Source organism: Lutra lutra, chromosome 3, assembly GCF_902655055.1.
Source record: "Lutra lutra chromosome 3, mLutLut1.2, whole genome shotgun sequence".
NCBI lineage: Eukaryota > Metazoa > Chordata > Mammalia > Carnivora > Mustelidae > Lutra > Lutra lutra.
This window is the reverse complement of record NC_062280.1, coordinates 105,916,058-105,944,030: the sequence shown is the minus strand read 5'-3', so window position 1 is coordinate 105,944,030 and position 27,973 is coordinate 105,916,058. Positions and strand designations below refer to the sequence as shown.

Genomic DNA, 27,973 nt, shown 5'->3' with positions numbered 1-27,973 from the left:
CCTCCCTTCCTTCCTTCAGCATTCTTTGATGATGGCCAATGAATGTCAGTTGGTCTGCCAAGTGAAGAAGACACAGAGATCTGAGACCCCGTCAGTCGATCAAAACAGAGGAGTCTGGGAGGGGCAGGCAGGGAAGCACAAGGAAGGTGTGGTCAGCTGGGTCTGTGACAGGGTGGGGATGGGAGGTACATTTATGGAACCCAAGGCCAGTCCAGTTGGAGCAACAGTTGGTGCCAGTGGCCAATGAAGCCAGAGAGGGGGCAGGGCCAGGGCCTGAGGGCTTCAGTGCTAGGCTCCAGAACCTTCCAAAGCTTGGCCGAGGCAGTCTGCCATCTAGAATGTCCTGCCCTTCTGTCCATCCAAACAAACCCTAACCTTAGCCTCAGTGCCCTCTTCAATTCCCAGTCAAGGAAGCCTTTTCTCCTGGGCACACTCTAGGCCCATGACCCTCGGCTTAGGACATCATGTCCGAGTGACGGCCCTCAGGTGACTCTTTAGCCCCACACCTTCACCTCCCAGACGGAGGAACCATGAACCAAAGAAGAGCACGGCTCTGCTTCTCAGCAGGCCTTCCCCTCTTGTGGAGACACAGGGCAAAGAAGGGAGCTGGGAGGCCTGGGTCTGGTGCAGAGCCTGACAAGCCATGGGCCCACCGTGGCCCCTCACAGGGAAGCTTCTGTGTCCATCTTAGGGTGAGGCCGGTCCCTCCTCCAGCACAGCCTGACCCTTGACATCCCAAGGGTCCGTTCATGTGTCCCCCGCCCCCCTCGGGGGCTCTGTGAGGACAAGAACCAGGTCTTATTCGATGTCATGTTCTCAAAGCCCAGCATGGAGCTGGCTCCCAGTGGTGCTCAATCAATGCTCATTGGATAGATGGATAGATGGACCGACGGATGGAGACAGAGAAAGGAGGAAGAGAGAAGGATGGAGGGACAGTGGCTGAGTCAATCACGGATGAGAACATGCTCCTCACAGACTAGAAGGTGCTGAGATGGTTGCTTTCCTGAGACCCTCCAGTGATTCTTCACTCCCTCCCTGCTTGTGGTTCTCCTCACCCCCATCTCTGTCACTCAGCCGGAGACCGTGGTGAGGGGGAAAGAGCCACCCCTCTAGCACCAGCAGGCCTGGGTTCAAATCCCAGCTAATGCCTTTACTGCTGTGTGGCCCCGGGCAGGCTCCTCCTAGACAGGGCACCCCTGATTCTCCATCTCTAGAACGTTCCCAACCACAGGAGACACCCAACCATGAGCCGCTGCGATCACTCCATGAGAAATGCAGGTAAAGTCTTTGGCACCCTCTGTACCCCTTGCACTGGCCAGCCTCTGGGCCATCCACCTCCCAGGGCTGGACCCCTCCACATGAAGCAGCCTAACACACACAACCCTCCTTAAAGGCCACGACTGCCACCAGCTTGGGCAACACACTCTCAGCAGGGTCCCCGGTGCAGGTGACAACTGCCTCCAGCAACGTGAGGCACTGGAGTGACAAGGAGGTGTCGCCGGGCACACCTCTGATTACCCGAGTCTCTGCCATCCGCCATGCTGCAGATGAACAGCACTGGGCCTGATTTACTCCAATGTTTAGCCTGATTTTCTAACTCGCTTCTTCAGGAGAAGGGAAACCAACCTTTTCAGGAGGCCGTGCTCTCTGGCCCAGGGAGGGTACCACAAAGTCCACGCCGAGGTGGGGACCCTCCTGGCTGACCGGCACGCCCCCGCCATCACTCTTTTGACTGAGTGCCCACCCCAAGCCACACACCAAGAAGGTGCATTCATGGAACCCTGGGAACGAGACCCCACAGAGCCTTGGCGAGGGCAGGGCATCCCTGGGAAGGCAGAGTGTGAGCCTCCCGGCCCTCTTGGTGCGGCCTTTCACTTCACGGCCCTGGGAGAGCTCCTCTGCCTCCCACAACTGCAGGGCCCTGTGGTGATGGTGATACACAGAGGTCAGGTACGCCACCAAGAGGAGGGATGGGTACTGGACCCTTGGAGGTGACAGTAAAGGACCTCAGATGTGGCCAGTGCTGCCTCCAAAGCTCCCTTCTAGGCCCCAAGGATAAAGAGGCAGGGACTTTGGTCCCTAAAATCCCCAAGTTTTAGAAAACACATTAGAGTCAACTCAAGCTCCAGAGCCAGAAGGAGCACAGGCCTGGTCAGAGATGAGGAACCCTGCCCAGGCCCGGGGGCACCCTTCACCCAACGTGTATGTGTCCCCTTTAATGGGGATGGAGCAAGATGGATGCTCCCATGGGGCAGACATTAGGCTGAATGTGTTATAGAGACTGTCCCAAAGCTTCCGGAGACCTTACTAATGGACGCACCACCCCCAAAGTCTCCCCAGCTAGCTTGGTCCCCACATCACTGTTCAGAAGGGGGCCAACAGCCATACGGGCTCTGGCGCACCCAGCACTGGTCAGCCCTCTGCCGGGCAGGAACACAACCCCAGGGAGGGGAGGGCATGTGGCCCACATGGAGTTTGTCAGTGAAAATTAGAGGAAGGAGTTCAGGTGGGAAGATAGAAGAGCAGAGGAAGGAGTGGGCCCGGGGCTTGAGTGAAGGAGAGGAGGCGGTGTCCCTCTGCCTTCAGCCCTCCACTGGGTTCTGGCTACAACCTCCTCTTGCCCAGACTGGAGCCCAGGTGAGGAGGGGGAAAGGCAGGGGAGGAGAGTGGCACCTGGTCTGGGACAGCATGGCCGGGACTCCCAAAGTACTTCGTGCTGAGGACACCCCAGGCCCAATGCCCCACTCCCAGAACCCAGGATCCCCCCAGACCCAAGGCTGCCTTCCCACTGCCCCAGCCCAGCTGACTGTCTCCATCCCCGGGTCAGTTCCTGAAGCTTTCTCATCCAATGAAGTCCGAGACACAGGTGAGCTTTCTCCTTGGCGACCTGCCTTTCTCCCACCACCCCAATCTCCTCCCTTTTGAAAACCAGTGGAACTGTACCCAGATCCAAAGCAGAAATGAGGTAGCACAAAAATGTCTGGCAACAGTAGTGGCCACAGCGAAGCGCAGCCCAGTCAGGACCACCCCCTCCTCCTCCCACCCCACTGTCCCGGAGCAGGACAAGCCCTGTCTCGACAGACTTCCCAGCGCCCGTCAGATTGCACAACAGGGCATTCCGGGTCAGAACTTCCCGGGACAGGATCTAGAGAAAAGTACGTCTAATGAAGAGGAACTGAAGGGCAGGGTTCCAGAAGGACCTGGAAACATCACGGCAATTTTGTTTTGGTCTTTTGCGAGGAAGCAAACAGAACTTCAGGGCATGAGAAACAGAGCAAAAAGGGACAGGGTTGAAGTCTGAGAGCTGCCCAGAAGGAAAGATTGACTGCTGCGGTCCAAGAGCTGACCCAGCCAGGAGGCCAGAGGTCATCCCTGGCTCAGACGGGAGGCAGCAGGGTGCTGGGGAGCTCACAGGGACAAGTCGCCTAGGAGCTCAGCTGATGACTGAAATGTGGTCCCATTCCGGGGATAACTTCAAGACAAGACTTCCCACACAAGTGTCAAAAGGAAGAAGTCTCCTAGAGTCTCCTAACACAACCTCCAGAGGCCACTCTGGAGGCCCCTGGGGGAGGGGTCCCACTCCATCTCCCAGTCCTGGAAAAGCTTTGTCCTTTCCGGTCCTGGGAATGGGCAGACTCTCAGGTATCCCCTCAAAGGCACAGCCTCTGGGAAACCCCAAACCCTCCTCATGGACCCCTTCAGGGCCATTCTGCAGCTGGCATCCCAAAGATGGCCTAAACCCCAGGGCAAAGGGAACCTCCAAGAATTTCTAGAGTTGGTATTGGCCCTGGGAGGATCCAGAACATCTCCTTCACCTGACAGACGCAGTCGCAGGCCCAAAGAGGAGAGGACCTTCTTCAGAGGTATACAGCTAGCGTGTCTCCCCCGGCCCTTCAGACACTGACTCACGTCCACCCAGAAAGGAAGGCTGCAGGAGGACCTCGGACAACCACCGAGGGGCAGCCCAAGGACTGAGTCCCCTCACTCGTCCAAAGGCCTCCTCAGGGTGTCTCACCAGAGGGCACTCGGGCTGGACAGTCCAGTTCTGTCACTGTGCTTGCTGGCCAAGTGGCCTCACACAGCCAGTGGCACATCTACTAGCCAAGAGGGAAAACTGTCAGTGGGGTGGGGTACAGGGAGAATCATGTGGGACAGGGCACAGGAAGGGCACGGCTCCCAGTCTCTGTGCCCCCTTTCTTCCCACTTTCTCCTGAGAAGGAGGGGAGGTCAGTGGTGCTCCCAGCCTTGGAGCAGATTGTGTGTCCCTGGACAAGCCTTTGCCACGATGTGGCCTCGGCCTCCCCTTCTATACGATGGGAGGACTGGATTGTAAGTCCTGCTGCCCTCACTCTGCTTCTCCCTCTGGGTTCCCAGCCCCACAGGGAGGCCACTGCTGGCCTGGCCCGGCCTTGGGCGGTAGGCTCCCCAGGGCCTGCCCACAGCCCTCTCCCGGGTCAAGAAGGACAGGGGCGGCTCTCTGGGACTGCTGGATGACTTATGGCCTCATCCAGCCACTGTTCCTCAGGCTGTAGGCCCAGCAGATATTTTCCATTGCCGCAGCTGAGTGCAGACGGTAAAGGAGCCCTGGGCCTGGGCCTTTGCCTCATGCCGGCTTCCCATCGCCTGAATACACAGGCAGGCCCAGGCCAAACATCTGTGCCTAGGAACCAGCACTCTATCAGAGGGAAGGGTGAGACAAAGCCCGGGGCCCTGCATCCAGGCCTGAGAGGCCCGGTCCAGGGGGAGCCAGGCCTCCCAGCCAGCATGATTCACACCAGGCCCTTCCCACTTCCGTTTTCCCCTTTCTCCCCATGACAACATCTTGAACGAGTGCCTTTGCTGGCAAGCCCAAGCACTCTGGGGTTTTCTGCCCTGACGCGGCTCCCACGCTCAGCTGTGCACACAGCCCTTGGACAGGCCTCAGAGACTGTGTGTGGTGCTAGGAGTAACACACACACGTCCGGCCCACACAAACGTTCTCGGAGGCCGTGCTCCCTCAGGGACGCCCGGCCAGGAGGACCGGTGTGGTGCCCCTGCCTCTCTCAGCACCCGGCCAACCCTATGGACAAGCCAGACTCTCCCCACAGATTGTGAGCCCAGGCAGGGTAAGGACTGTCTGTGCAGCAGAATTCTCTACCCCACCAAGAATGGGAAAGGTCCTCGGAGAGAGAAAAATACAAGCTAAGCTTTCTGCTCCCAGCCAAGATGGAATCACAGGGACTAGATTTAGGTTCCCACCCAAAACCACCAACAACCAGACAAAACATTCAAAACAGGGATTTTCAAGACACTGAACAGCAGGCAACAAAGGGATGGTGGTCCCTGAAGTCAGTAACAGAACAGGCTGGTGAGGCTGGAGCCAGGGCAGGGAGGCAAACCCAAACAGAACCTGATGGCTTCCCTGAACTGCTCACATGGGACTGAAGTCCAGGGAGATGAAGGCAGGTAGAGTGTGTGTGACAGAAAGCCAAGACGGCAGAGCCGGACAGAGAGAGAACATCGCCGATCTGCAGGGGTCCCCCCAGGGAAACACAGGGGTCCCCCCAGTGCAGAACACAGGGACATGCAGTTCCTTTCCCAGAACCAAGGAAAGAACCAGCCAGAAGGATGTGAGAGAACAGCGCCACAGCAACCACAGGGCCAGCGCTTGGGCCCACCAGCCAGAATGCAGAACCTCCAAAGTCAAGGGCACTGGGGAAAGAAGACAGAGGTTGTTGCCACAACACTGAGGAATAATTACCCTGGGCACCAGTCCCATCTCACCAATCTTAACAGCAAGATGAAACCTTCCAAGGAAATCAGCCATGCCCCAGAGAAAACTTGAGAATATTTATAGGAAAACAAAAAATTTTCAACATGCCACAAGAGAAAATTTACAATATCTAGCATCCATCAAAGACTACCAGGCATGCCAAACAAAGCAGAAAAAGACAAGTTATAATAAGGAAAATAGCCAATTAATCCAAACCATGCCAGAGCAGACAGGGATTTAGAATTTGTAGACTAGAGTCTTAAAACTCTATATGAACCATATGCCACATGTTCAAAGAGTCAAGTGGTGGGGCGCCTGGGTGGCTCAGTGGGTTGAGCCGCTGCCTTTGGCTCGGGTCGTGATCTCAGGGTCCTGGGATCGAGTCCCGCATCGGGCTCTCTGCTCAACAGGGAGCCTGCTTCCTTTCCTCTCTCTGCCTGCCTCTCTGCCTACTTGTGATCTCTCTCTCTGTCAAATAAATAAATAAAATCTTTAAAAAAAAAAAAAGTCAAGTGGAGAGGCACTGGGGTGGCTCAGTTGGTTGGGCATCTGTCTTTGGCTCAGGTCATGATCCCAGGATCCTGGGATCGAGCCCCACACTGGACTTCCCTGCTCGTTGGAGAGTCTGCTTCTCCCTCTCCCTCTGCTTCTTCTACCCACTGCGCCACTCATGCACTCTCTCTTTCTCTCTCTCCGATAAATAAGTAAAATCTTAAAAACAAAAACAAAAACAAAAACAAAAGTCAAGCGGAGATATCAAGGACATAAAAAAAACCTAATCAAACTTCCAGAGATGTAAAATACACTGCATGGGGTTAGTGGATGATTAGCCACCCCAGAAAAAAGATCTGTGAACTTGAAGAAATGTTAAGGATAGGAGACTATCCAATATGAAAACCAGAGGGGAAAAAAGAATTACAAAAGAAAAGGTGCCTATCTGGCTCAGTCAGTAGAACAGCCAACTCTTGATAGCCCCATGATTGGTATAGAGATTACTTAAAAATAAAATCTTTAAAAAAGAAGAAAAGCTGAGGAAAAACTTCAAGATGCCTAATATATGTGTAATTGGAATCCCCAAAGGAGAGATGGGTAAGAAAAAATATTTGAAGAAATAATGGCTAAGAATGTTCAAAATGTAATGAAAACTGCAAAAACAAAATCTTAAAAGAAGCCTGAGCAAAGATGATTACCTGAGATTGAGAAAGTCATTCCACAATGATAAAGGAGTGAGTTCAAGAAGATAGAACAATCCACAATGTTTATGCACCTAACAACACAACTTCAAAATATATGAAGGGGTGCCCGGCGGGTTCAGCTGGTTGAGTGCGCAACTCTTAATCTCGGGGTTGTGAGGTCAAGCAAGCCTCATGTTGGGTGTGGAGATCTCTTAAATTTATTTTTTTTTAAGATGTTGTTTATTTGCTTGAGAGAGAGTTAGAAGGAGCGAGAGACAGAGAGAGAGCACAGAGGGAGAGGGAGAAGCAGACTCCCCACTGAGCAAAGAGCCTGACACAGGGCTTGATCTCAGAACCCCTGAGATCATGGACTGAACCAAAGGCAGATGCTTGACCAATTGAGCCACCCAAAACTTCAAGATCACTTAAAAAAAAAAAAAAAATACATGAAGTAAAACCAGAAAGTACTGGTTTAACATCAGAAAGCCCAGTTACTGGGATTCACCATATTCTCTTATCCAACATGGAGAACAAAACAAGGATTCCTGCCCTCACTACATGTTGTCTACACTGTCCCAGAGGCTCCATAATCAGGATAAATAAGGCAGAATAAATAAATAAAAGGCAGAGGGACTGCAAAGAAAAAAATAAAACTATCTTTATTCTCAGATGTGATCATTTATGTACAAAATCAGATAGAATCTACAAAATAGGTTACAAGAACAGTACACAAAAGTCAAATTTTGAAATGCTAGCAGATTGGAATTTTAAAATACCACTTATAATAGCTATGAAAGGTATAAAATAGCTCAGGATCTATCTTAAAAAGATGTAGAACATCTGCACATTAAAAGCTCTAAGACGTTGCTGAGAGAATTTAAAGTAGACCTTAAAAATGGAGGGACATACACCCTGTTCATGGTCAGATTACTCAACATTATTAAGATGTCAATTCTCTCCAAATTTATCTATATTCCTCATAATCTCAATCAAAATCTTAAAAGTAGGGTTTTGGAAAAATTGCCATGCCGATTCTAAAATTCATATAAAGGGGCGCCTGGGTGGCTCAGTGGGTTAAGCCTCTGCCTTCGGCTCAGGTCATGATCTCAGGGTCTTGGGATCGAGCCCCGCATCAGGCTCTCTGCTCAGCAGGGAGCCTGCTTCCCCCTCTCTCTCTGCCTGCCTCTCTGCCTTCTTGTGATCTCTCTCTCTCTCTCTCTGTCAAATAAATAAATAATTCTTAAAAAAAATAAAATAAAATAAAATAAAATTCATATAAAAATCCAAAGGATCTGAAATAGCCAAAGCAATTAAAAAAAATAGAACAAATTTGGAGGGCTAACACTACCTGGTCTCAAGACTTACTATTAAGCTCAGTAATCAAGGAAGTATGGTGTTGGTGTTATCACAGACAAACAGATCAAAAGGAAACAGGAAAAAAAATATATATATATATTTATATATATTTTTTAAGATTTTATTTATTTATTTGACAGAGAGAGAGAGAGATCACAAGTAGGCAGAGAGGAAGGCGGGGGGGGGGGGGGGGAAGTAGGCTTCCTGCAGAGCAGAGAGAGAAGGGGAAGTAGGCTCCCTGCAGAGCAGAGAGCCAGATGCAGGGCTCGATCCCAGGACCCCGAGATCATGACCTGAGCCGAAGGCAGAGGCTCAACCACTGAGCCACCCAGGCACCCCTATATATATACATATATTTTATTAAATAAAGGTGCAAAGGCAACTTGGTGCAGAAAGAATAATCTTTTAACAAATGGCCCTGGAACAATTAGATAGCTATATGCTACTAAGTAAGTAAATAAAAAACTTTGATCCGTACTTCGTATTATAAGCTGATACTAACATATTAACTCGGTATGTATCACAGACCTAAATGTAAAACCTAAAACTTCAACACTCCTAAAACAAAAACATAAGAGAAAAATCTTCGTGACCTCAGTTTAGGCAAAGATTTCTCAGGCCCAATACCAAAGGCATGAGCTATAGAATGAAAAGATGAGGCACAGACTGAGGGAAAATATGTGCAAAAGATATAACTGATAAAAGACTTGTATCCAGAATATATAAAGAACTCTCAAAACTGAATAATTAAAAAACAAACTAACCAAGCTTAAGGAAAAAAAAAAAAAAAAACGAAAAAGGCAAGGGTAGAGCAAGAGTTTCTAAGACACAACACCGAACAATATATGCCGATGGCAAAAAAGCACACCAAAAGCAAACAATACCATTCATTAGGAAAATGCAAATTAAAACTACAATGATTAAAAGAGTGTACGTGGTCAATTAAAATTAAAGTGTCTAAAATTCAAAAGATTAGCCATTCCAAGTGTTGGCAAGGACACGACAGAACTGGGACTCTCCTAGATTGCTGGTGGGAACATAAAATGGTACAATCCTCTTTGTTAAACAGCTTTACAGTTTCCTAAAAAGCCAAATATATCAACCTCCTAACCCAGACACACCTACCCTATCAGCCAGTCATTCCACTTCTCGGTATTTCCCCAAGACAAGGACGCCCATGCCCACACAATGACTCTTACAGAAATGTTCACAGCAGCCTATGTGTAATAACCCCAAACTGGAAACAACCCAAATGCCCATCAGCAGGTGCCTGGACAGACAGATTGTGGTATATCCACATGATCGAATACTACTCAGCAATAAAAGGGGGAGCTATGGATAAACACATCAGAGATGAATCTTGCCATAACTGTGCTGAGTGAAAGAAGCCAGACTGGAAGAAAAAAAAAAAAGTACATCCTGTTTGGTTCCCTTTAACTCCAGAAAATGCAAACTAATCTACAGAGACAGAAAGCAGAGCAGCGGTGGCCTAGGGAAGATGAAGAGGTGGGAGGAACAGATTACGGAAGGACACGAGGAAACTTCTGGGGATGATGGATATGTTCCCTATCTTGATCGTGGAGATGGCTGGCATGTATAAGACAAAACTTATCAAATTTCACGTTTAAAAAAAAAAACTCCACTGAGACGTGGTTTTTTTCCCCCAACTATCAGATTGAGAAAGACGAAAAGGGTTGATAACAAAACTGTTGCCGTGGATATGAGGAAACAGGCGTTCTTATAGGTTGCTGATGGGAGTGTAAATCTCCATGGAAAGTGATGAAAGTGATCTGACAATATCTATCCATATTAAAAAAAAAAATCCCATGCTTATGTCCAGAAATTTCATTTCTAAGAGATTATCTGCAAAGATATGCTCATATATGTGAAATAACATAGGGCTGTTCAATGCAACTCTGTTTATAGTGCCAAGTGTCCATCAGTAGGGACTAGACCAAAAAAACCCCACAACTGATAGAACCAATCATATGTGGTGTACCTCCCATGCACAAAGAATGAAGAAGCAGCTCTTTATGGGTTCACACGGAATAGTAAGTGAAAAAGACAGGTTGTAATACAGGTTGCATACTAAGCTTCCATTGGGGCATAAAAGGGAGAAAAGATGATCTATTCATTTTAATGCTACTTGCTTCTTACTGGAAGGATATACACAATAACTAGCATCGGTGACTGGCCCTGGGAGGACAGCATGGCTGGGTTACAGCAGTGTCAACAAGACCTCCTAAATAAGTAGATATAACACCTTTATGCCTTTTGAAATGGTTAAGCATGTGAGTAGGTGACTATTCACTAAATAAACAAGGAGACATAAAAATTACAGGCAAGTGAAAAGTAAGTGAGGTTCATCTATATGGACAGATGTGGAAAGAACACCAAGACATAGTGCTAGGTGAACACAAAGAAAACAAGGAGCAGAATGAACACTATTGGTCATATGATCTCATTTGAGTAAAAATTAAGTAATGACGATAAAGTATTGGTCTATGTCAGTTGAGAAATGCTGAAAAATGCATGCATACCCATGGTTGGTAGTTATCTCTAGGCAGTATGATTTAGGGGGGCTTCTCACTCCACATTATCCATTTCTTAAAGTTTAAACTTTTTTATTTGTATTAAGTTTGTATTACAGGGGGAAAAAAAAAGAGGTTCCTGGGCTGCTCTCCCCTGGGGCAGTTACTTCTCTTTAACCATTTTCCTAGAAATATGAGTAGAGTTTAAACATGACCTCACCTTTGATAGGGAATTCTACCTCTGGAAATTTATCCAAAGAATGTGACCAGTTACAGTCAAAGATTTACATCTGCGGGAAAACATACATGTGAAAGTGGTCGTAATGGACACAAGGAAATTACAAAACAATCTATGAGATGTGATCCTGTGAGTGTGGAAAATACTAGTAAACAAACAGAAAAGGTCTAGAAGGGACGGAGGTGCTAAGGGGCTTCCCCACAAAGAGCATGTGGGTCTCAGGTCTCTGTGACTTTTACTTCTTTTTAAATCTTTTTTCTTACCTAGTTTACAAATCGTATTGTGTTTCTTTAAAAAAAAAAAAAAAAGGAAGTTAAGTACACTAATAATCTCAGACTATTTAAATATAAAGGTGTTTTTGAAGAACTAGTTATGATCGTGAAAAAAAACCTTCTAAATTAAGGGCTAATAGGCCTGTCCCTTCCCCAGGGCCATGCCACAGCCATCTGGACAGTCCCCTTCTGGAGCCAGGGGGCCAAACAAATGCCAAGCTGGGTCATGTGAAACACGGAGGCCCCGGGTTTGTCCATAACAAGGGGATGGGGACAAGCCTGGGAAAGGACAAGCCCAGGGAAAACACTAACGGTTCTCCCTCGGAGAACTGGGGGTCATTGAAGGGACAACAAGTGGACAGACATCCTTTAGGAGCGGTCGGAGCGGTAGATGAAGCAGCCAGGCTGGGGCTCACGGTGGGTCCGCATTCCCCACTGTCCAGGCTGCCACGGAGGGGCCTCCCAGGCGAAGGGGGTCTCTGCTGAGAAAAAGGCTGTGCCCTGTCCTCCTCCCAGAGATTATAGCAGAGCCCCCTGTGGATGGGAAACCAACCCTAGGGAGGAGAGGGGAGCTGTGCCCCTGACTGTTCTACCTTTGGGAATTTGGACAACTCCAATGAAACCAGAAAGCCCCCGTAGCTTCTGTAAAATGCTAATGAAAATTCTCCCCACATAGATCAAGCTATCATCCTGGCAGGACCCGAGCACCTGTCCCACACCTGTGGTGGTGTTTGCCAAAGCAGTACACAGTCTCAAAGGTCCTTCAGTAGAAGAGCACTTAAAGGCGAGAGCACGGGGTGCCTGGGTGGCTGAGTGGGTTAAAGCCTCTGCCTTGGGCTCAGGTCATGTTCCCAGGGTCCTGGGATAGACCCCTGCATCGGGCTCTCTACTCAGCAGGGAGCCTGCTTCCTCCACTCTCTCTCTGCCTGCCTCTCTGCCTACTTGTGCTCTTTGTCAAATAAATAATAAAATTAAAAAAAAAAAAAAAAAAGACGAGAGCACTTCCTGTGGCAATGCAAAGGTCAAGGGCTGCTTCCTTACTCAGGTAAATCAGTGAAGTGCCCACCCCTGAGTATGCAAACCCTAGATGCAACCTTCTCTAATCACCGCAACAGAGAAACTGTGATCCCAAGCCCCGTATATCATGGCAGAAATGATCTAACCCAACCGCCTCATTTGACTCACAAGGAATAAGCTAGGAGAGCCATGCCTGCCTAAGAAGTTCTCGTGCAAACTTCAGGCAAAGCCAGGCTAGAGCCTTGGTTACCGCACCACATCTCTAAGACCTTCTCCACCAACGCAACCTGCCTCCCACCTAAATGTCCCTCCAAGTGCGTGTAAAAATATTGTACACAGAAACTATGTGTGGAGCTCAAATGAGCTATACAACACATGTTTTAAATTATATAAAAATGCAACTTTGCTATATTACAAACGAAGCATTTGACAACAATTGGTCTTACTCTCTCAAAGCAAGGTCACCAATCTGGAGACTGCTTGGCTGACTTATATTTCTTAGGAGAGGTATCAAAGGACGTTGAACAAATGCCATTTTCTCCCACTGAAAAATCCCCCAAAATTCATTTATCAACAAACATTTACCAAACACAAAGAGACAACTGCAAGAGAATTTTAATGAGTGTTATAAGCAAGAGAAAAGTCCAGAGACAAGTGGGAGCCTAGGTCTGATGCAGGACAGGCTCCACAAAGGAGGTGACACTTGAGTTGTTGGCTTCATGGATAGGAGAGGAGAGATATGCCAGGGACCAACAACAAAGGCCTTTAAAATCCTTATCAGTGGATGGAGGATGGATGGATGGATAGTTGATTAATAATGGATGGATGGAAGATAGAGGATGGATTGAAGATGGATAGATGGATGGAAGGACGGATGGATGGATGAAGGGAGGATGGATGCATAAATGGATGGGTGATGGAGAGAGGATGGATAGATGGAGGGATGGATGAGAGATGCAGGAAGGATGGAGGATGATGAATGATGGATAATAACAGATGGATGGATGGAAGATCAGGATGGAATGAAGACAGAAGGCTGGCTGGCTGGCTGGCTGGCTGGCTGAACAGACTGATAGGTGATGGGGGAAGCATGAATGGATGGGTGATGGAGGGAGGATGGACAGATGATGGAGGAAGGATGGATGGATGGATGCAGGGAAGATGAATGGATGGATGTATGTAGGGAAGATGAATGGATGGATGGTGACCCCTACTACCCTCGAAGCACTGAAAGTGCTCCTGAGGATTCTGAGGAGTGTTCTAAGAACCAGATTCATCTTCTCTTCCTTTTTCCACCAGCCATCAGGGTCAACAAGAGGTCTTTGTGGGGAGTTATCTTCAAGGAGTAGGTCACAAATAGGCAAAGCTCTTGCCTACAGATGGACAAAGGTTACTAGAATGAGAAGCAGTAGGTGCATATTTGCTGGGAATTCCCTCTTTTCCACTGGTGTGCCTGGCCTCCCTTGCAGAACAAAAAAAAAAAAAACTGGAGAAACTGAGTCAAGCCAAACCCAAGGGACAGAGAATTACTTTGCTGCCCAATGCCCCATCCCCCAAAGAACCTGGGTTCCTGTGTGCTTATGCCTCATGACCTGAAGTTAACCCACAGATAACGAGGGACATCCTTAGGATCACAGAGCCACCCCTTCAAAGCATCCCCAGGCTCTCATGCAGGATCCTTCTGCAGACTGCCAGAGCCCCTCTCCTCGCCTTACCCTACAAGTAACACTGACCCCCCCGCTAGGTTCCAGAAATGCCATGCTCTGTCCATCATTCACCCGAGTTGCTCAGCCTGGACTGTCCTTCCGTCCCCTGCCCCTCCATGGCAAGGTCCCAATCCTGGAGACCCATTCTGGTTCTCTTCTGGAAGAAGACTTCCAGGAATGCTCAGGGACCACTGTTTAGTTGAACACATGAGCCACTGCCAAAAGGCCCCCACCCCAGGATCTCCCATTATTCTGACCCAGGACCCCGCAGTCCCTGACTCGTAGCTGCCAGGAAAAGCCCGGTATAAAATTCATCGTGAGGCGAGAAACCGACCAGACTGGGGCCCAAAAAACAAACATATCCAGTTTCTCTCTGACAACAGTTGAGGGCAATCCCTGCTCCTGGCAACATTCCTCTCTAGCTGTCTTTTGAGGTCACACTGACCAATTCATGGCTTTTCTAATGTAGCCTCCCCACTAGGCATGGAGACTCTTGGAAGAAGATGCACAATTGAGAACCCTGCTGGGATCTCAGAGGCCAGCGGCTCTTCACCAAGTTAGCAAGGTGTGTGCTTCCGGTGGTGAGCTTAATAAGCGCAAGGCACATAACAGATGTTCCAGTAAGTGCTAGCTGATTGACTGATGGATTGCTCAAGGAATTCCTCCTGATGGCAGTGACCACACTGTTTCCAATTCAAGGCACAGAAAAGAGAGTTGAAGATTTCCAGCCCAGTGTGAGAGCTAGGTGTGAAAATGTGCTGCTGCCTGCTTTGCCAGCCCCGGCGAGAAGAGGACCAGAGTCCTGGTGCATGGGTCAGGGAAGAAACCCTAGCTGCTGACAGCTCCCCCAGGGTTTCCCGATTGTAGCATTGGTAACATTTGGAGTTAGATAATTCCTTGTTGTGGGGGCTGGCAAAGCAGTTACTTACGAGATGCCAGTAACACACTTATTAGATGCCAGGAACACACACACACACACACACACACCCCTCCAAGCTGTGACAACCAAAAATGTCTCCAGATATTGACAAATGACCCCTGGGGGAAAATCGCCCTGGTTGAGAAACGGTGCTGTGGCCAAGCTGTTCCCAGGGCAGCACTCAGAAGCCACAGCCAGAGAGTAAATCTCACTCTGCTCAGGGCTCTTCCTCCCAATGACAGGTAAACATGAAGATTATGAGTCTGCAAGACTCATTCTATCCATCTACAAAATGAGATCATAGTCTGCAAGTGACTTGTATGTTTCTAGGCGTGCAGAAGGCACTCAGTAACTTTTTTTCCTGGATTTGTACATAGTTCTTCTGAAAACCTCAAGCCAGCATCTTCAATCTCTCCCCCGAAGCTACCAATGGAAATCCACTAAGGCCTAATGATGGCTTCTTAGCTGTCCAAGTACTTTGGCCTAGCTAGACCACTTTTCAAAATCTATTCTAAAGTCACGATCAGAATTTCAGGCAAACATTTACATCAAAGACATCTATTCCAGCATCATCTATAATAACAAAAACCAGAAACAATCAAGGGGTTTCTGCAGTTAAGTGGTTAAGTGTCTGCCTTTGGCTCAGGTCATGATCTCAGGGTCCTGGGATTGAGCCCGGCCTTGTGCTCCCTGCTCAGTGGGGAACCTGCTTCCCCCTCTCCCTCTGCCCCTGTATCCTCCCTCTTGCTCTCTCTCAAATAAATAAAATCTTATGGAAAGTACCTAGATGTCCATCAGCAGATGAATGGATAAAGATGTGGTGTACACATACAATGGAATAATATGCAGTCATCAAAAAAAAAAAACCCGAAATTTTGCCGTTTGCAATGACATGGATAGAACTAGAAGGTATTATGCTGAGCACAATAAGTCAATCAGAGAAAGACAATTATCGTACGATCTCTCTGATATGATGAATTTGAAAGACAGGGCAGGGGGTTGTGGCGGGTAGGGAAGGAGAAAATGAAACAAGATGGGATCAGGAGGGAAACAAACCATAAGAGACTCTTAGTCTCACAAAACAAACTGAGGAGTTGCTGGGGGGTTGGGGGGAAGGTAGAGATAGGGTAACTGGGTGATGGACATTGGGGAGGGTATGTGCTATGGGGAGTGCTGTGAATTGTGCAAGCCTGATGATTCACAGACCTGTACCCTTGAAATAAATAATACATTTCATGCTAATTAAAACAATATAAATATAAATATAAATAAACTAGAAACAATGTAAATATCCAACCATGTAAGAGAGTAAAATAAAAATACAATAGAGGCAGGTAAAGGAATATTATGTTGCCCAGAAAGACCCCACATGAATAGAAATTACTCATTAGTAACCATGGAAAAATGTCTGTGATATAATGTTGAGTGAATCAAGAGTTAGCGACTAGACACAATGTCACTTCAGTTTTGTAAGAAAATACAGGGCAGAAATACTATTTCATATAAAACAACAGAAAGAGACTAGAAGGATATTTAATGAAATTTCCCTCTTTATGTTCTGTAGTTCTCAGGGGTGTTTTTGTAAAAAAGCACACCTGAGCCTTAAGATCTTGTGGGAAAGATATTTTGTTGTTGTTTTTCATATTTTTACATCAGAAGAGAAGGCTTTGCTTGAATCCCCAAGTGATAAATCAAAGCCCAGACCTTGAACACAGAGCCCCTAGCCATGCAAAGATAAGAATTTTAAACCTAAATAAAGGGAAACGCAAAGAAACAGAAAGAGAAGAGGGATCAACAGGGCCAAGACTACTGGTAAACAGCCTGAGGTACCCACAGGGTGAGCTGGGCTGGGCAGGGCTGTGGGTGAGACCCAGGCCTGCCCCATGCACTGCTCTGTCTACCTGGCTGGTCCAGCCACCAGGTGACTGGAGGGGTACACACAGTGCTCACTCAGGCAGCCAGCTCTGTAGATGCCTAGTAGATGCCCATGACACTGGTAGTAGATGCCCTAGGCACTGGTCTAGGAGCTTGGCTCTCCCAGCTGAAATCATCGAAAGCATGAACAGGACTCATACCACACAGGTGGGTGGTGGGGATCCAGGCAGAGGAGGTGGTCACCTAAGACCCTCCAGTTCAACACACCCAGGCCTCCAAGCCAGATTCCAAAGGCACCATTGGCCTTAAGCTGCTTCTGGCTTTTCTTCCTGCCACTATGACCCAGTCAAGGTTGGGCCCCTTGAAGATGCCCGGGGATGGCAATTGAGGAAGTACCACACTAGAGCATGGGGGGGCTCAGCCCTTCCTGGTAAGACAGCCAGGTGGAGTGCTGGGGGCCTGAGGGGCCTGCAGGGCCTGGGACTGAGGGCTGGATCTGGAAGGTTTGGCACCCAGGAGCTGTACCGTAGAGCCCTGGAGGAGAGGGACATCCCACTTCCCTCTTCCCACAGAGCACCCAGAGGAGCTGAGCACACATGGACAGGAGACCATACTGCACTTCAGACCTGCCGAATGCCTCCCAACAGCCTCCATCTGAACCAGCCACACCAAGGGTGACAGGGGGTCCACAAGTCCTAAGTCCCAAATTCAGAGGCATCCAAGTTTTCTTTTCTCAGGTTCTCCTGAAGTCCTTGCCCAGGGCACTTGAAGCATCCACACAAAGTGAACTGTCTGCAAAGCAGGACCCTACAGATCACAAAGGCCCTGGAGGCTGGCCCACGCCATCGGAGCCAAAGGCCTGTGGGGACCCGAGGGTCCAAGGCCAGCCAGGCCTCACTCACGGGAAAGGCCACCGGTCCTGGGACCCTGGACTTGAGTGGGGACCCTGCTGGGCTCTCAAGTGCAGCCTCATTTAAAACTAAAACACACCAGTCAGGCAGCTGTCGGGACACACACTCTGAGCTGAAAAGCAAGGGCTTGAGAGAAACCAGGCAGGTGCTGATGTTCAGAGGCTCTGCACGCGTCAGACTCCTTCCAGGCTCTTCTGTGCCTTCTTCCTTTGAGGATGACTCAAGTCATAGTGAGACAGGATGTTCTGGAAAGACAGTGACGCCAAGGAAGTGTGCAAGGACGGCGAGCTGTGACGGGGATGGGATGCCAGGCGGCACTGCAGGGCACTCAGGGGGCCAGCTGACCTCGCAGGTGCACATGATCTGGGCAGAGGTGGGGGAGACTCGCCCCGTGGGCCATTCTCCCCTGCGGGCAGGCTCCTTCTGGCCCCCAGGCCCGAGGCCAGCGCCGCGTGGGCAGGGCCTGGGCCATCCGCTCCTTTCCGCACGCCCACTCCTGCCGGACTATCTCCTTCCTACCTTCCTTTGGAAGCCACAGACACCCACAAGGTAGGTCTTTCAGTCAAGCCTCGGTGTGGGTGGAACTTCCAGAATGTCTGCTCAAACTGTGAAACACCTAACTGGGCGGTAAGGGGGTCCCGCTTCTGGCCACTTCGCCCATGAGCACGGAGACAGCAGCTGTCTCTACGCAAAGGAGGGTTCTTAACACAGGAAAGAAAAAGGAGTCAGGGCGCCTGGGTGGCTCAGCCGGTTCAGCGTCTGCCTTCAGTTCAGGGCATGATCCCAGGGTCCTGGGATCGACCCCCATGTCGGGCTTCCTGCTCAGCACCGGAGAGCCTGCTTCTCCCTCCTCCTCTGCCCCTCTGCCCTGCTCGTGTGTTCTCTCTCTCTATCTTGCTCTATCTCAAATAAGAAGCTGATCACGCAGCTAAAAGTCTTAACAATCTGCTGAGACCCATCCTGGGTTATCCATCCAGCTTTACAGACCCCAATGTTATCCCTTTTCAATGCAAAAGTCACCAAGGAATCGAGGACAGCACAGAAAGAAAACACTAATCCCCATTACCTCACCCTAAAAATCCTCCAGATAATGCAGATCTCAGAACCCCTCTTGACAAGAATTCTCTCTCATTCAGTAGGTACTCCCTGGGGCCTGAAAATCTGCATATTTAACAAGCTTCCTACCTAAATCTGAATCTCATCCAGGAGTCCCAGAAACCCCACTTAGAGGTGCCTGAGGCCTTATTCTCCGATTTGCCTCTGTAACTCATTTCCACTTCTGACTTCATTCTTTTGTGCTATTTCTTTTTTGTAGAAGTGCATCTTGGGAGGAGGAAAAAATATCTCATTCTTGGAGGGATCTGATAGTTAAGGGACTTATGAATGTATACGTATTTCAGAATAAATGTATATACAGATCACACATCCCACATTGACACTGAATGGGAAGAGCAACTTAACATACTATATCACATATTTGAGCAACAGACTATATTATACACATTATCATATACATTTCCATAGATGAAGACATCTGAATTACACTCAAACCTGAAAATTCCTCACTGTGCAGCGGTGGAGCCTAATTTCTCCTTTCCCTACATAAGCAAGGCAAGACATGCACACACTCAGTCCAGGGACACCAGGCACGTCCCCTCACCTTGATCTCCGTAGACAGCAAGGGCCGGCCCTAAATATGCTGTCACAGCTTGGACACATAATGTATCACCATAGCATAACCTACCCCAGTCTGCAGAAATGTCTGAGTGATGTGCCTTCAACCTGTCATCGGACCACGATGACCTCAATTTTTGGAGAAGTCAAGTCAAAACTCTCCCCTTATCTTCAGAGATCCAAGACATATTTATGTGTCACCCCTCCTTTGGCTTGTCTGTAGCCTTCAAGAAAGTCTGAAAAGGCTATCACTACCCCCGCCACCCACCAATGTCCTCAAGTTCATGCCCATCTACATGTCACACCATGACCGCATCCCAGAGGTGCCCAAGCCCTGTTGTGGGCTAGGGAGAATGACTGGTGGGAAAGTGGGACATAGTCCTTGAGCAGCACCTCACTACAGAGTGAGGGAGACCCACACTTTCTCCAGATTCCGGCCCTCCCACCCTGCCTACTGTCTGATTCTTAGGGTGGGCGGTGAGAGACGGGGTGTCCTGGCTCCCGGGATTCTGAAGCCAAGGCATCATAGATGACCTTTGTCAAGGTCCCCCTTCCAGAATCAAAGGAACTTGCACAGGGTCAGCAGCTCTCCCTCTCCCTCAGGGTAACCCCAAGGGTTTGGCTAATTTTCCTTCATATGCACTCATCCATCTCACTAACTCTCTGCCTCAACTCTTGCCAGAGGAAAACAGCCTGAAAGATGATGTATGTAAGGAAGGATTCCTAGCAAATGACAAAGATGCAGGTAGGGGACATCAAAGGCCCTTGACCCTCTCCACCTGGGTTGGGTCATATTCCTCTTTGAAGATCAGTTCAAAAGGGAAGCCCCTCTTGGTTCCCAAAGCAGAGCTAGTTCAATCCCATGGGTTATGTTACTTTGCTAATCATGCTGGAATTATTTAAATGCATTTGTGTCCTCCCCCACAAGAAACTTGGGAAGACTTCTATCCCCTTCTTCTTAAGCCACTGTTTGGTGAATTGTAGATTCGCAAAGAAAGAATCAACAAATTAAGAGCTATTCTCTGGCCATTAAGGTCTGCCTCACACTGCAAATACTTATATATTAATCTCCCCATCTCAGGTTTAAAAATATGGACTTTTTTTTTTTAACTCCCAACATAATGAATGAGTTTAAATATTAGAAGTTGAAATTATTTAGTAAATCATTTCACCTGCAAAGCTCCTATTTGCATAACACTAATTCATGATGGCAGCTGAAACAAATTCATCACATTCTGTATATTAGAAGCTGATTTATGTAGGAATTGAAAAAAATCATGAGCTCAAAATTATGTTGACATGACGTACATACTCAATGGAGAAAGATTTTTCTCTTTCCTTCCCCCCACCCTTTTTTTTAAATCATCCGAACAACTGAATTATGGTGAGGAGGAAAAGGATTTGAGCAGAGGAAGGAGGCGAAGGAAATGAATAATGCTAAGCCTCACGTGTGTGGCAGGCTCTCGGTGAGCATAGGCACCCACTCTCTGGTTATTAATGTCAAGTATGCCAAAGATACGCTGGAAAATCATTACCATTCATCGCCACTAACCGCCATTAAATTTCAATCAATTCAACTTAGCACAAGTGTACTTGAGCGGCCCTTACAGTTCCTTATAAATGTGGCTCAAAAGTCAGGCTGACTTATTGCATTGTCCACCGCACAAAGAAGCACGCCTCAGCGTCTGCTTGGACCCTGGGACGGATGCTCTTTTAACACCCTAAGCATTCAGAGATCTTTCTTTTTCTGAACTAAGAGGTCTCGCATCCGTGCAGGTCAAGACGAGTGGGGGGAGGGGGAGGACAATTCTGAGAGACCACCACTCCTTTCCTGCCTTTCTGGTGGGGACAGGGCTACGGGACGCCTTCTTGCTTGTAGTCAGCCTCCCATATGCCCTACAGAAAGTTTCTGACGCCACCAGAAGTTTGGTGGCGTCAGAAACATGGCCCCTCTGTCTCCTGGCTCTGGCGAAATGATCTCAATCCATTCTGCAAACTGAACTGACCTGGAACCCCTTTCACCCCACCCCCCGCCCCCGGGAAGGGGGGGGCGAGCCAACCCTTCGGGAGCGGGGGAGGGGTGGGGGGCCGGGGCCGCAGCTTTGGCAAACCGCGCGCTTCCCAGGTGCGGAGCAGCGGGGCCCGCGCGCTCTGGGGCGCTCGCGCAGCGACAAAGGCGGCAGCGGCGTGGACCCACTGGGATCTGGCCCGCTGGCTTTCTTCCCGACTCGCCACGAGCACGGTCCAGCCTGCCGCCACCGGCCACTCGCCCGCGGCTGCCGGTGCGCCCGCGGGACAATGTGGCCATTGTTCCGGCGCCGCAGACCAGGCCTGCGGGCAGGTGGGAGGAAGGCCGCGCGGCCGGCACTTGGGGCACCGAATGTCCCCCAGACGCGGGCACGGTCCCGTCGGCCTGGGCGCGCAGCCTCCCGGGCCAGCCCTCGGCGGGGTGGCAAGGGGAGGGGGTGAGAGGCGGGAGTGGGTGTCCCGGACAGGAGGGGAAAGTAGAGAGAAGGGAAAAGAAGGAAAGGAGACGGAGAGAGAGACAAAGAGGGTGGGAGGAGATGGGGAGAGAGGGGAAGAAATAAAGCCACGAAAGAGGAAATGGGTGAAGAGAGATGTTAAAGCAGAAGGAGGTGGGAGGGAGCAGAAAGGGGCGGGGGAGAAAGATAGAAAGGAGACAAAGAGGAGAGAGAGCAGGGGAGAAAGAAGAGTAGGGCTAAGAGAGACAGACATATGTGCTCCAGAACTGGATGTACCACAAGCTGCCCAAGAAGCCTCTGGAAAGAGTAAGAGTTCACCCTCTTTCGTAGAGGGAAGCGGTTCCAAACCCCGCCGAGTCAGCGAAGTGTAATCACACCAGGGGCTTTGCTTAATTACAGGTTTGCAAGCAGGGCTGGAGGAAGAGAGATACTTAACTGTGTCCCCGGGAAGGCCTAGGCTGGCACTCAACTGGTTTGTAAGTTTGGGGAATACAAATATCCATGTCCACTCGCCCCTGGCCCAAAGCTCCCTAGAATCAGAAATCTTGGAGGATGAGGCTGGGGGTCTGCAGCGCGGTAGACTCAGGCTGACCAGGAACAGCCATCCTCTCCAACCTTTGAATGTTCAGTCGGGACAGGAGCCCCAGGCTCCCCAGTGCTGGTCAGCGGGGAGGCCACAGGCCTGGGGAGGCCCCGCCTCAGCCTGAAACACCGCCACCGCCCTCCTCCTCCCTCCTCCCCCGTTTCCCCCCTCTCCCCCCTTCACTCGCAGGAGGCCAGGGGCCCTCGGCCCAAGGGGGGAAATCAATCCCGTGCTAATGAATAAAAAGTCCCCTTTATTTCACTGCTGTTTTTGGTTCATTAAATTTTCCACAGATTTGCAGAGAAGAAAACATAATCAATAAACCTTGACAAAAGTGAACGTGTGAAAAAGGCCGGAGAATGGAAAAGGCAGATAAAAGTGATATCCGATCACAGATTTCAGCAGCAGATGACAAGCTGGGCCTGCAGAAGAATCTCGGTGGACCATCACCCCTCGGTGGCTTTCCTTCCCTTTGCTGAAACTCTTCATTCAAGACAATAGCAAATGCACTAAAACTTTTTTCTTATGCAAATGCTTGAAACCGGGCACTCACAGTTAAAACACACTTCCCAGCAACCTGTTTTTTTTTTTTTAACAACACACATGCACACACACAAAACTGCATTGACTTATTCAATTTGAATTCAAAAAAAAACCTCAAAAACGGTTTAAGATGTACCCTTTGGTCCCATCTTAACTGAGTTATGTTCCCCCACTTGGCATGTTTTTAAGGAAACCAGAATCAGAACACAAACAGGATAATTGAGGATGCTTCTGTTTGTGAAGGACTTAGGATAAATAAGATATTAACCCCGAAGAATGTATACTGTTCTTATTGGTGCATTTTTTTCAGAGTTTTCAACAAAGTTTTGTAGGTTAAGGATACTTTTGTCACGCTTGAAATCTAAAAACAATGAACAATGATTTGGGTTTTTTTTAACCCTATATTCCAAAGCAAACACTCAAATTAATTTTAGAGAAAATGACTAATATTGAGTCTGGTGTCCTATGTTTATTTGAAAACCACAAAGCCACTGCCCTTTTCCAACAGACACTACCAAACACCAATGTCCCCTTCCTTTAGGGTCTTTTAAGCAAGCCTGAGGAGACAATTACAGAGTAGCTCCTCTCCCCGAGGTCTTTAGACTCCAGTAAGCCTCGTTCACTGGAAATTGCTGCATATTCTGGTGGTCGGTACAAACACCTAGTCCGCCTCCGAATTTTCTGGAATCTGAGACTAGTTCCCCTCTTTGGCATTCTTCATGTGTTTCATTTGTCCGTGCCTCTGACACTTACTGAAAAGAAGAAAGGGGGGAACTGCTTCCCTGGGGTTCCCTTTCAAAGGGCCCTGGCCCAGCGGGGAGCAGCTGCAGCTGTCCAGGGCGAGGCCCCACCTGCCCTGGCCAGCCCCCACCCCCAGCCGGTACCGCTGCCACCACCACCACCACCACCCCTGCCCTGTGCACCCGGGAATGGGCCCTGGCACAGGTAGGACCTTCCCCCCCAACACACCCCAGCCTAAAGAAGCCAGACAGGTTGCTCAAGCCAGCGTCAGGAGGGAGCGTCTTTCAGATGAAAGGAAGTCCTGCTGAACACACACTTTCCCAAGAAAAGGCAAGCTGCCACACCCCTAGGGGACAGAAGGATGCAGGACTCCCTTCTGAGCGTTAACAAGCCAGTGGGGTGTGTAGGGGTTTCAGAGGGCACATGACAATCTCCTGGTCTCATTTAAAGGGAATTGCTGGCATCTGTGGGGTGAACCACCCCATCCCCCTGCCGAGGGGTGGCCGGGAGAGAGGCCCCAATGTAAGAAGGGTGTTTATTAGACAAATATCCAATTTTGTCTGCCTGCCTGCTGAATCCCCCGGCTTGCTAATCCAGCCCTACGGGCTGCACTGTGTACAGGGCACTTGTGGGAGTACAAAAAGCATGAAGTATTTGTGTATTTTTCAGTCGGCAGTGCAAACAAGCCAGCTACAGTACAGAGCCTCCAAGACCCCCACAGCCAGGCAAGGAGCTGCTGACCAGTGGCCCTGTGGTCCCCTCTTCCGACCAGGCAACTCAAGGGATTTCCTCTGTCCGACGCTCCCCCCACAAGCGAGCAGGAGCGCCCCTGAGAAAGTGGAGTGGTGCTCCAGAAAGGCCTCATCTAATTCCACACATACTTCAAGGTGGGCCAAGTCCAAATTTCCCTCCAAGGCCATGGCCAGGCCAGGGTTAGTGCAAGCTGGAGAGGAGCCTGGGGGGGGGGGGGGCGGGGGGAAAGTTCTGCTGGAGGAGTCTGAACACTGCAAATTCCCCTCAGAATAATTCCCACAGTGGATAAAAACATCTCTACCGGTCCCACCCTGTTCCTCTCCAGCCTGGCCCTGGTATTTGGGGGGGGGGGTTCTTACTCTCAGCCTCACCCACTGACTTTGCAAACAGACTGCTCTGACCACAGAAGAGAGCTGGCCAGTTCACCCCAAGGGCTAGCTCCTGGGCAGGTGGGCTCTATGCCTCCACAGTGATCTTCCCGCATTAGTGTCAGTCTCCCTAGAACCACTAAATAACCTCCCGAAATCAGACTTCTCCAAGCAGCAGGAAAAACACAAGACCATCCGCAAGATTACAGAACATTAACTTCACTTTGCAACTCTCAGACAAGTGACAACTTTCCTTCTGTCTGGGTCTGAATGGAATTTAAATCCAGGAGAGAACATCCCCACAATTTCCTCCAACCTTCCGTCCGTGGGAGGGAGAAGCAGCAGGTCCCAGAAAACGAAAGCAAGAAAGCTGAAGGAAGAGAAGCAAGGAGTGCAGTTAGAGGAACCAGCAGCAAGGGAGGCCTGGAAGGCTCGCTTCTGCAAGTCTACATTCTACATTTTAGACCTGACGCCCCAGGGCACACCAGAAGCTGGGGAAAGCCTAAATAAAGAACATCAAAATTAAAAGCAGCCAAGCAAGGCCAGGGTCTCCCACCCCTCCCCTGGGGGGAGACCAGCCCAGGTAGCCACACTATGAATTGCCTCCCGACTAAGCCACTGCAAAGCCAAGCTCCCAGGCGCAGGGAGGCCTTACCCCCAGACACTGGGAAGCCCAGAGAAGGAAACCCCCAGCCAAGGTAAGGAAATGGGCGGGGAGGGGGCTTGTAGGTGAAGTGGCCAGAGCAAACAGAGCTCATCAGGGGGACTTGCGACGAGTCCTCCTATCCCTCCGCTTTCCACCGCTGTATATTTTGGATTTCACAGTTTATTTACTTTACTTTTTGGCACTGAGCCCCCTGAGCATGCCAATACAATATTTGTTTAAACACTATTTTATGCCGCTTGTGAGGGAAACGTTTACTTTCAAATTCTCCAACATCCCCCAGAGCCTCGTCTGCAAACAGCGTATGAGCGTTTTACAACTGCTCCCTTTATCTGAAGCTGTCGGGATTAAACCTTCACACGCCCGGCGAGGGCGGCGGGGCTGGGGCCCAGGATTCCGCCGCGGCCACTGGGCTGCAAAGCCCGCGCCAGAGGCCGTGCACCCAGCGGGATGCCCGGGTTGGGAGGGCAGAGCGGCGCATAAAACACCCCCCCGCCCCAGGGCCCTGCACCACACTTGCTAAGGGTCTACTTTTCCAGCGGGAATCTACCCAGAGAGCCAAATAAAAAATTATACCGAAAAGAAGGGAGTGGGGAGAGAGAGAGAGACACCCTAGAAAAGGGGTGGGGGAGGTCTGTGGAGGCCCGTAAACGCCTCTGCCGACGATCACCGGGCTTGAAGCGCGCGGGCTCCATCCCGAGCTCCTCGCGCTGTAAAAGTCGGGTTTCCTAGGAAATGACAGCAATTACTGCCGGGCTGAAAAGGCGCCGAGTAGGGTGGGCTTCCAGCTCCCCGACGCGGCGGGCGCACTCACACTCAGACACTCACAAGTACACGCTCCCTTCCTCCACCCCTCCCTATCCCCCCCCCGCCCCCGCCCCCGTCAGGGGAAAAAACGCTCCCCTCTCTAAACCCTTAATAGGATTGGCGCCCAACTCTCTACGCTCCTCTCCCCATCCATCACACACAGATCAAGTTGCAGTAGTGGATTTTTCAAATTCCTCAGCAAATATACTTGTTGAGAGATTGGCCCTTGGGGGGTTGGTGGGGGGGGATGATGAGTGGGGGCGGGGAGGAAAGTGAGGGGTGGGGGGACCCGAGGACGGGGCCAGGGATTACGTGCGGATCCCTTCGAGAAGTCAAGCGGATCTTGGGGCGGAGGGCAAGGGAGGAGGAGGAGTTGGAGGAAAGAAGCAAGGAGGGAGGCCGAAGAGGAGAGCCTGACCGAGGGGGAGGGGGGCAACAGGGCCTGTAGACCGGGAGGAAGGAGCTAGGAAGAAAGAAAGGCAGGGCTCCGCGACGGGCAGCGCGGAGAAGTGCAGTTAGAAGTTCACAAGCGGCAGGCTGCAGTCCCTCTACACACCCCTAAGACACGCTCCCACTGCCCACCCCCGAGAGCTTTGCAGCATCCCAGCCTGCGGTGCTACCCACCATCTCCCACAAAAACAGCCCGGGGCTCGGGCGCGGTGAAGACGGGGTGGGGGTCGGCTAGGCTGTGCACCCGGGGAGGACAGGCTCTTCCTCCAGGTAGGAAGAGGGAAGCAAAATCGCCCCCGGGCACGAGTTCCTAGTCCCGGACCCTACTATCGTCCCCCCATGGTTTGGCCAGAGCCCGAAGCGGGGCCCTCTCGCCAGCCCTCAGCCCCCCAAGCCCGGTTCCCCCGATCCCCGTGCGGTGGCGCGGGTACGCGGCCGAAGGACCCTCCGAATCGGCGCAGCATCCCAGTCGGCCCGGGCTCGGCCGGGGTTGGGGGCACTTCGCAACGCAGAGCAAGCAAAAGAAGGCCAATGCAACTTTACCGAGGGAGACAAAAGTTTGCCTCTAGCACGCAGGTGGCCTCCGGGGCGCCGGGCGGTGGCTTCGGGCCCCCATCCCAACTTCGCTGGCGCGGCGACCCGCCGCAGGCTGCAGTGTACCGGGGCTCAGTCCGGCTGGGGCGGGGAGGGCCAGGCAGGGGAGGGGACCGAGAGGCGGGCGGGGGCCCAGCAGCCCCTACCGCCCGCGAGCCGGCAGCTCCCCTAGTCTTCCGCGCGCCGCGCGGCCCGCGCTCCTTCCTGCGGCTCCTCTGGCTCCCCAGCTCCTCCTCGCCTTCCTGCGTGTCCGCCGCCGCCGCCGCCTCCCGCTCCTCCTCGAAGTCTCATTGATGGGAGTTTGAAAAAAAGTCCGCGGAGCCCTGCTGCCTCGGCTGGCGAGCTCCGGCACTCCTGCAATCCATCAGCGCCGCCCGGACTGCGCAGCGCCCCCGCGCGCACAGCTGCAGCACACCCGGGCGCCGCGCCCCAGCCCGCGCCGCGCGCCCCCGCCCCCTGGGGGACCCAGAGGACCCGCGGGGGTGGGAGCGGTGGATGGGAGGGGGCGGCCGAGGACCGTCCTCCCCAGCGCCAAGGCGAGACAGCACAACTACGAACAAA

General features: G+C 50.7%; 1 protein-coding gene across 1 annotated transcript in view; it reads right to left on the bottom strand.

Moving 5' to 3' along the window:
• GLI2 (GLI family zinc finger 2) overlaps positions 1–27,733 on the bottom strand; it is a 246,678-nt gene extending 218,945 nt beyond the window's left edge. The window contains exon 1 of the mRNA XM_047722625.1: positions 27,362–27,733. The gene's annotated coding sequence lies outside the window, so the exon portion shown is untranslated. The remainder of the gene's footprint in view (positions 1–27,361) is intronic.
• Between the last annotated feature and the right edge of the window lie 240 nt (positions 27,734–27,973).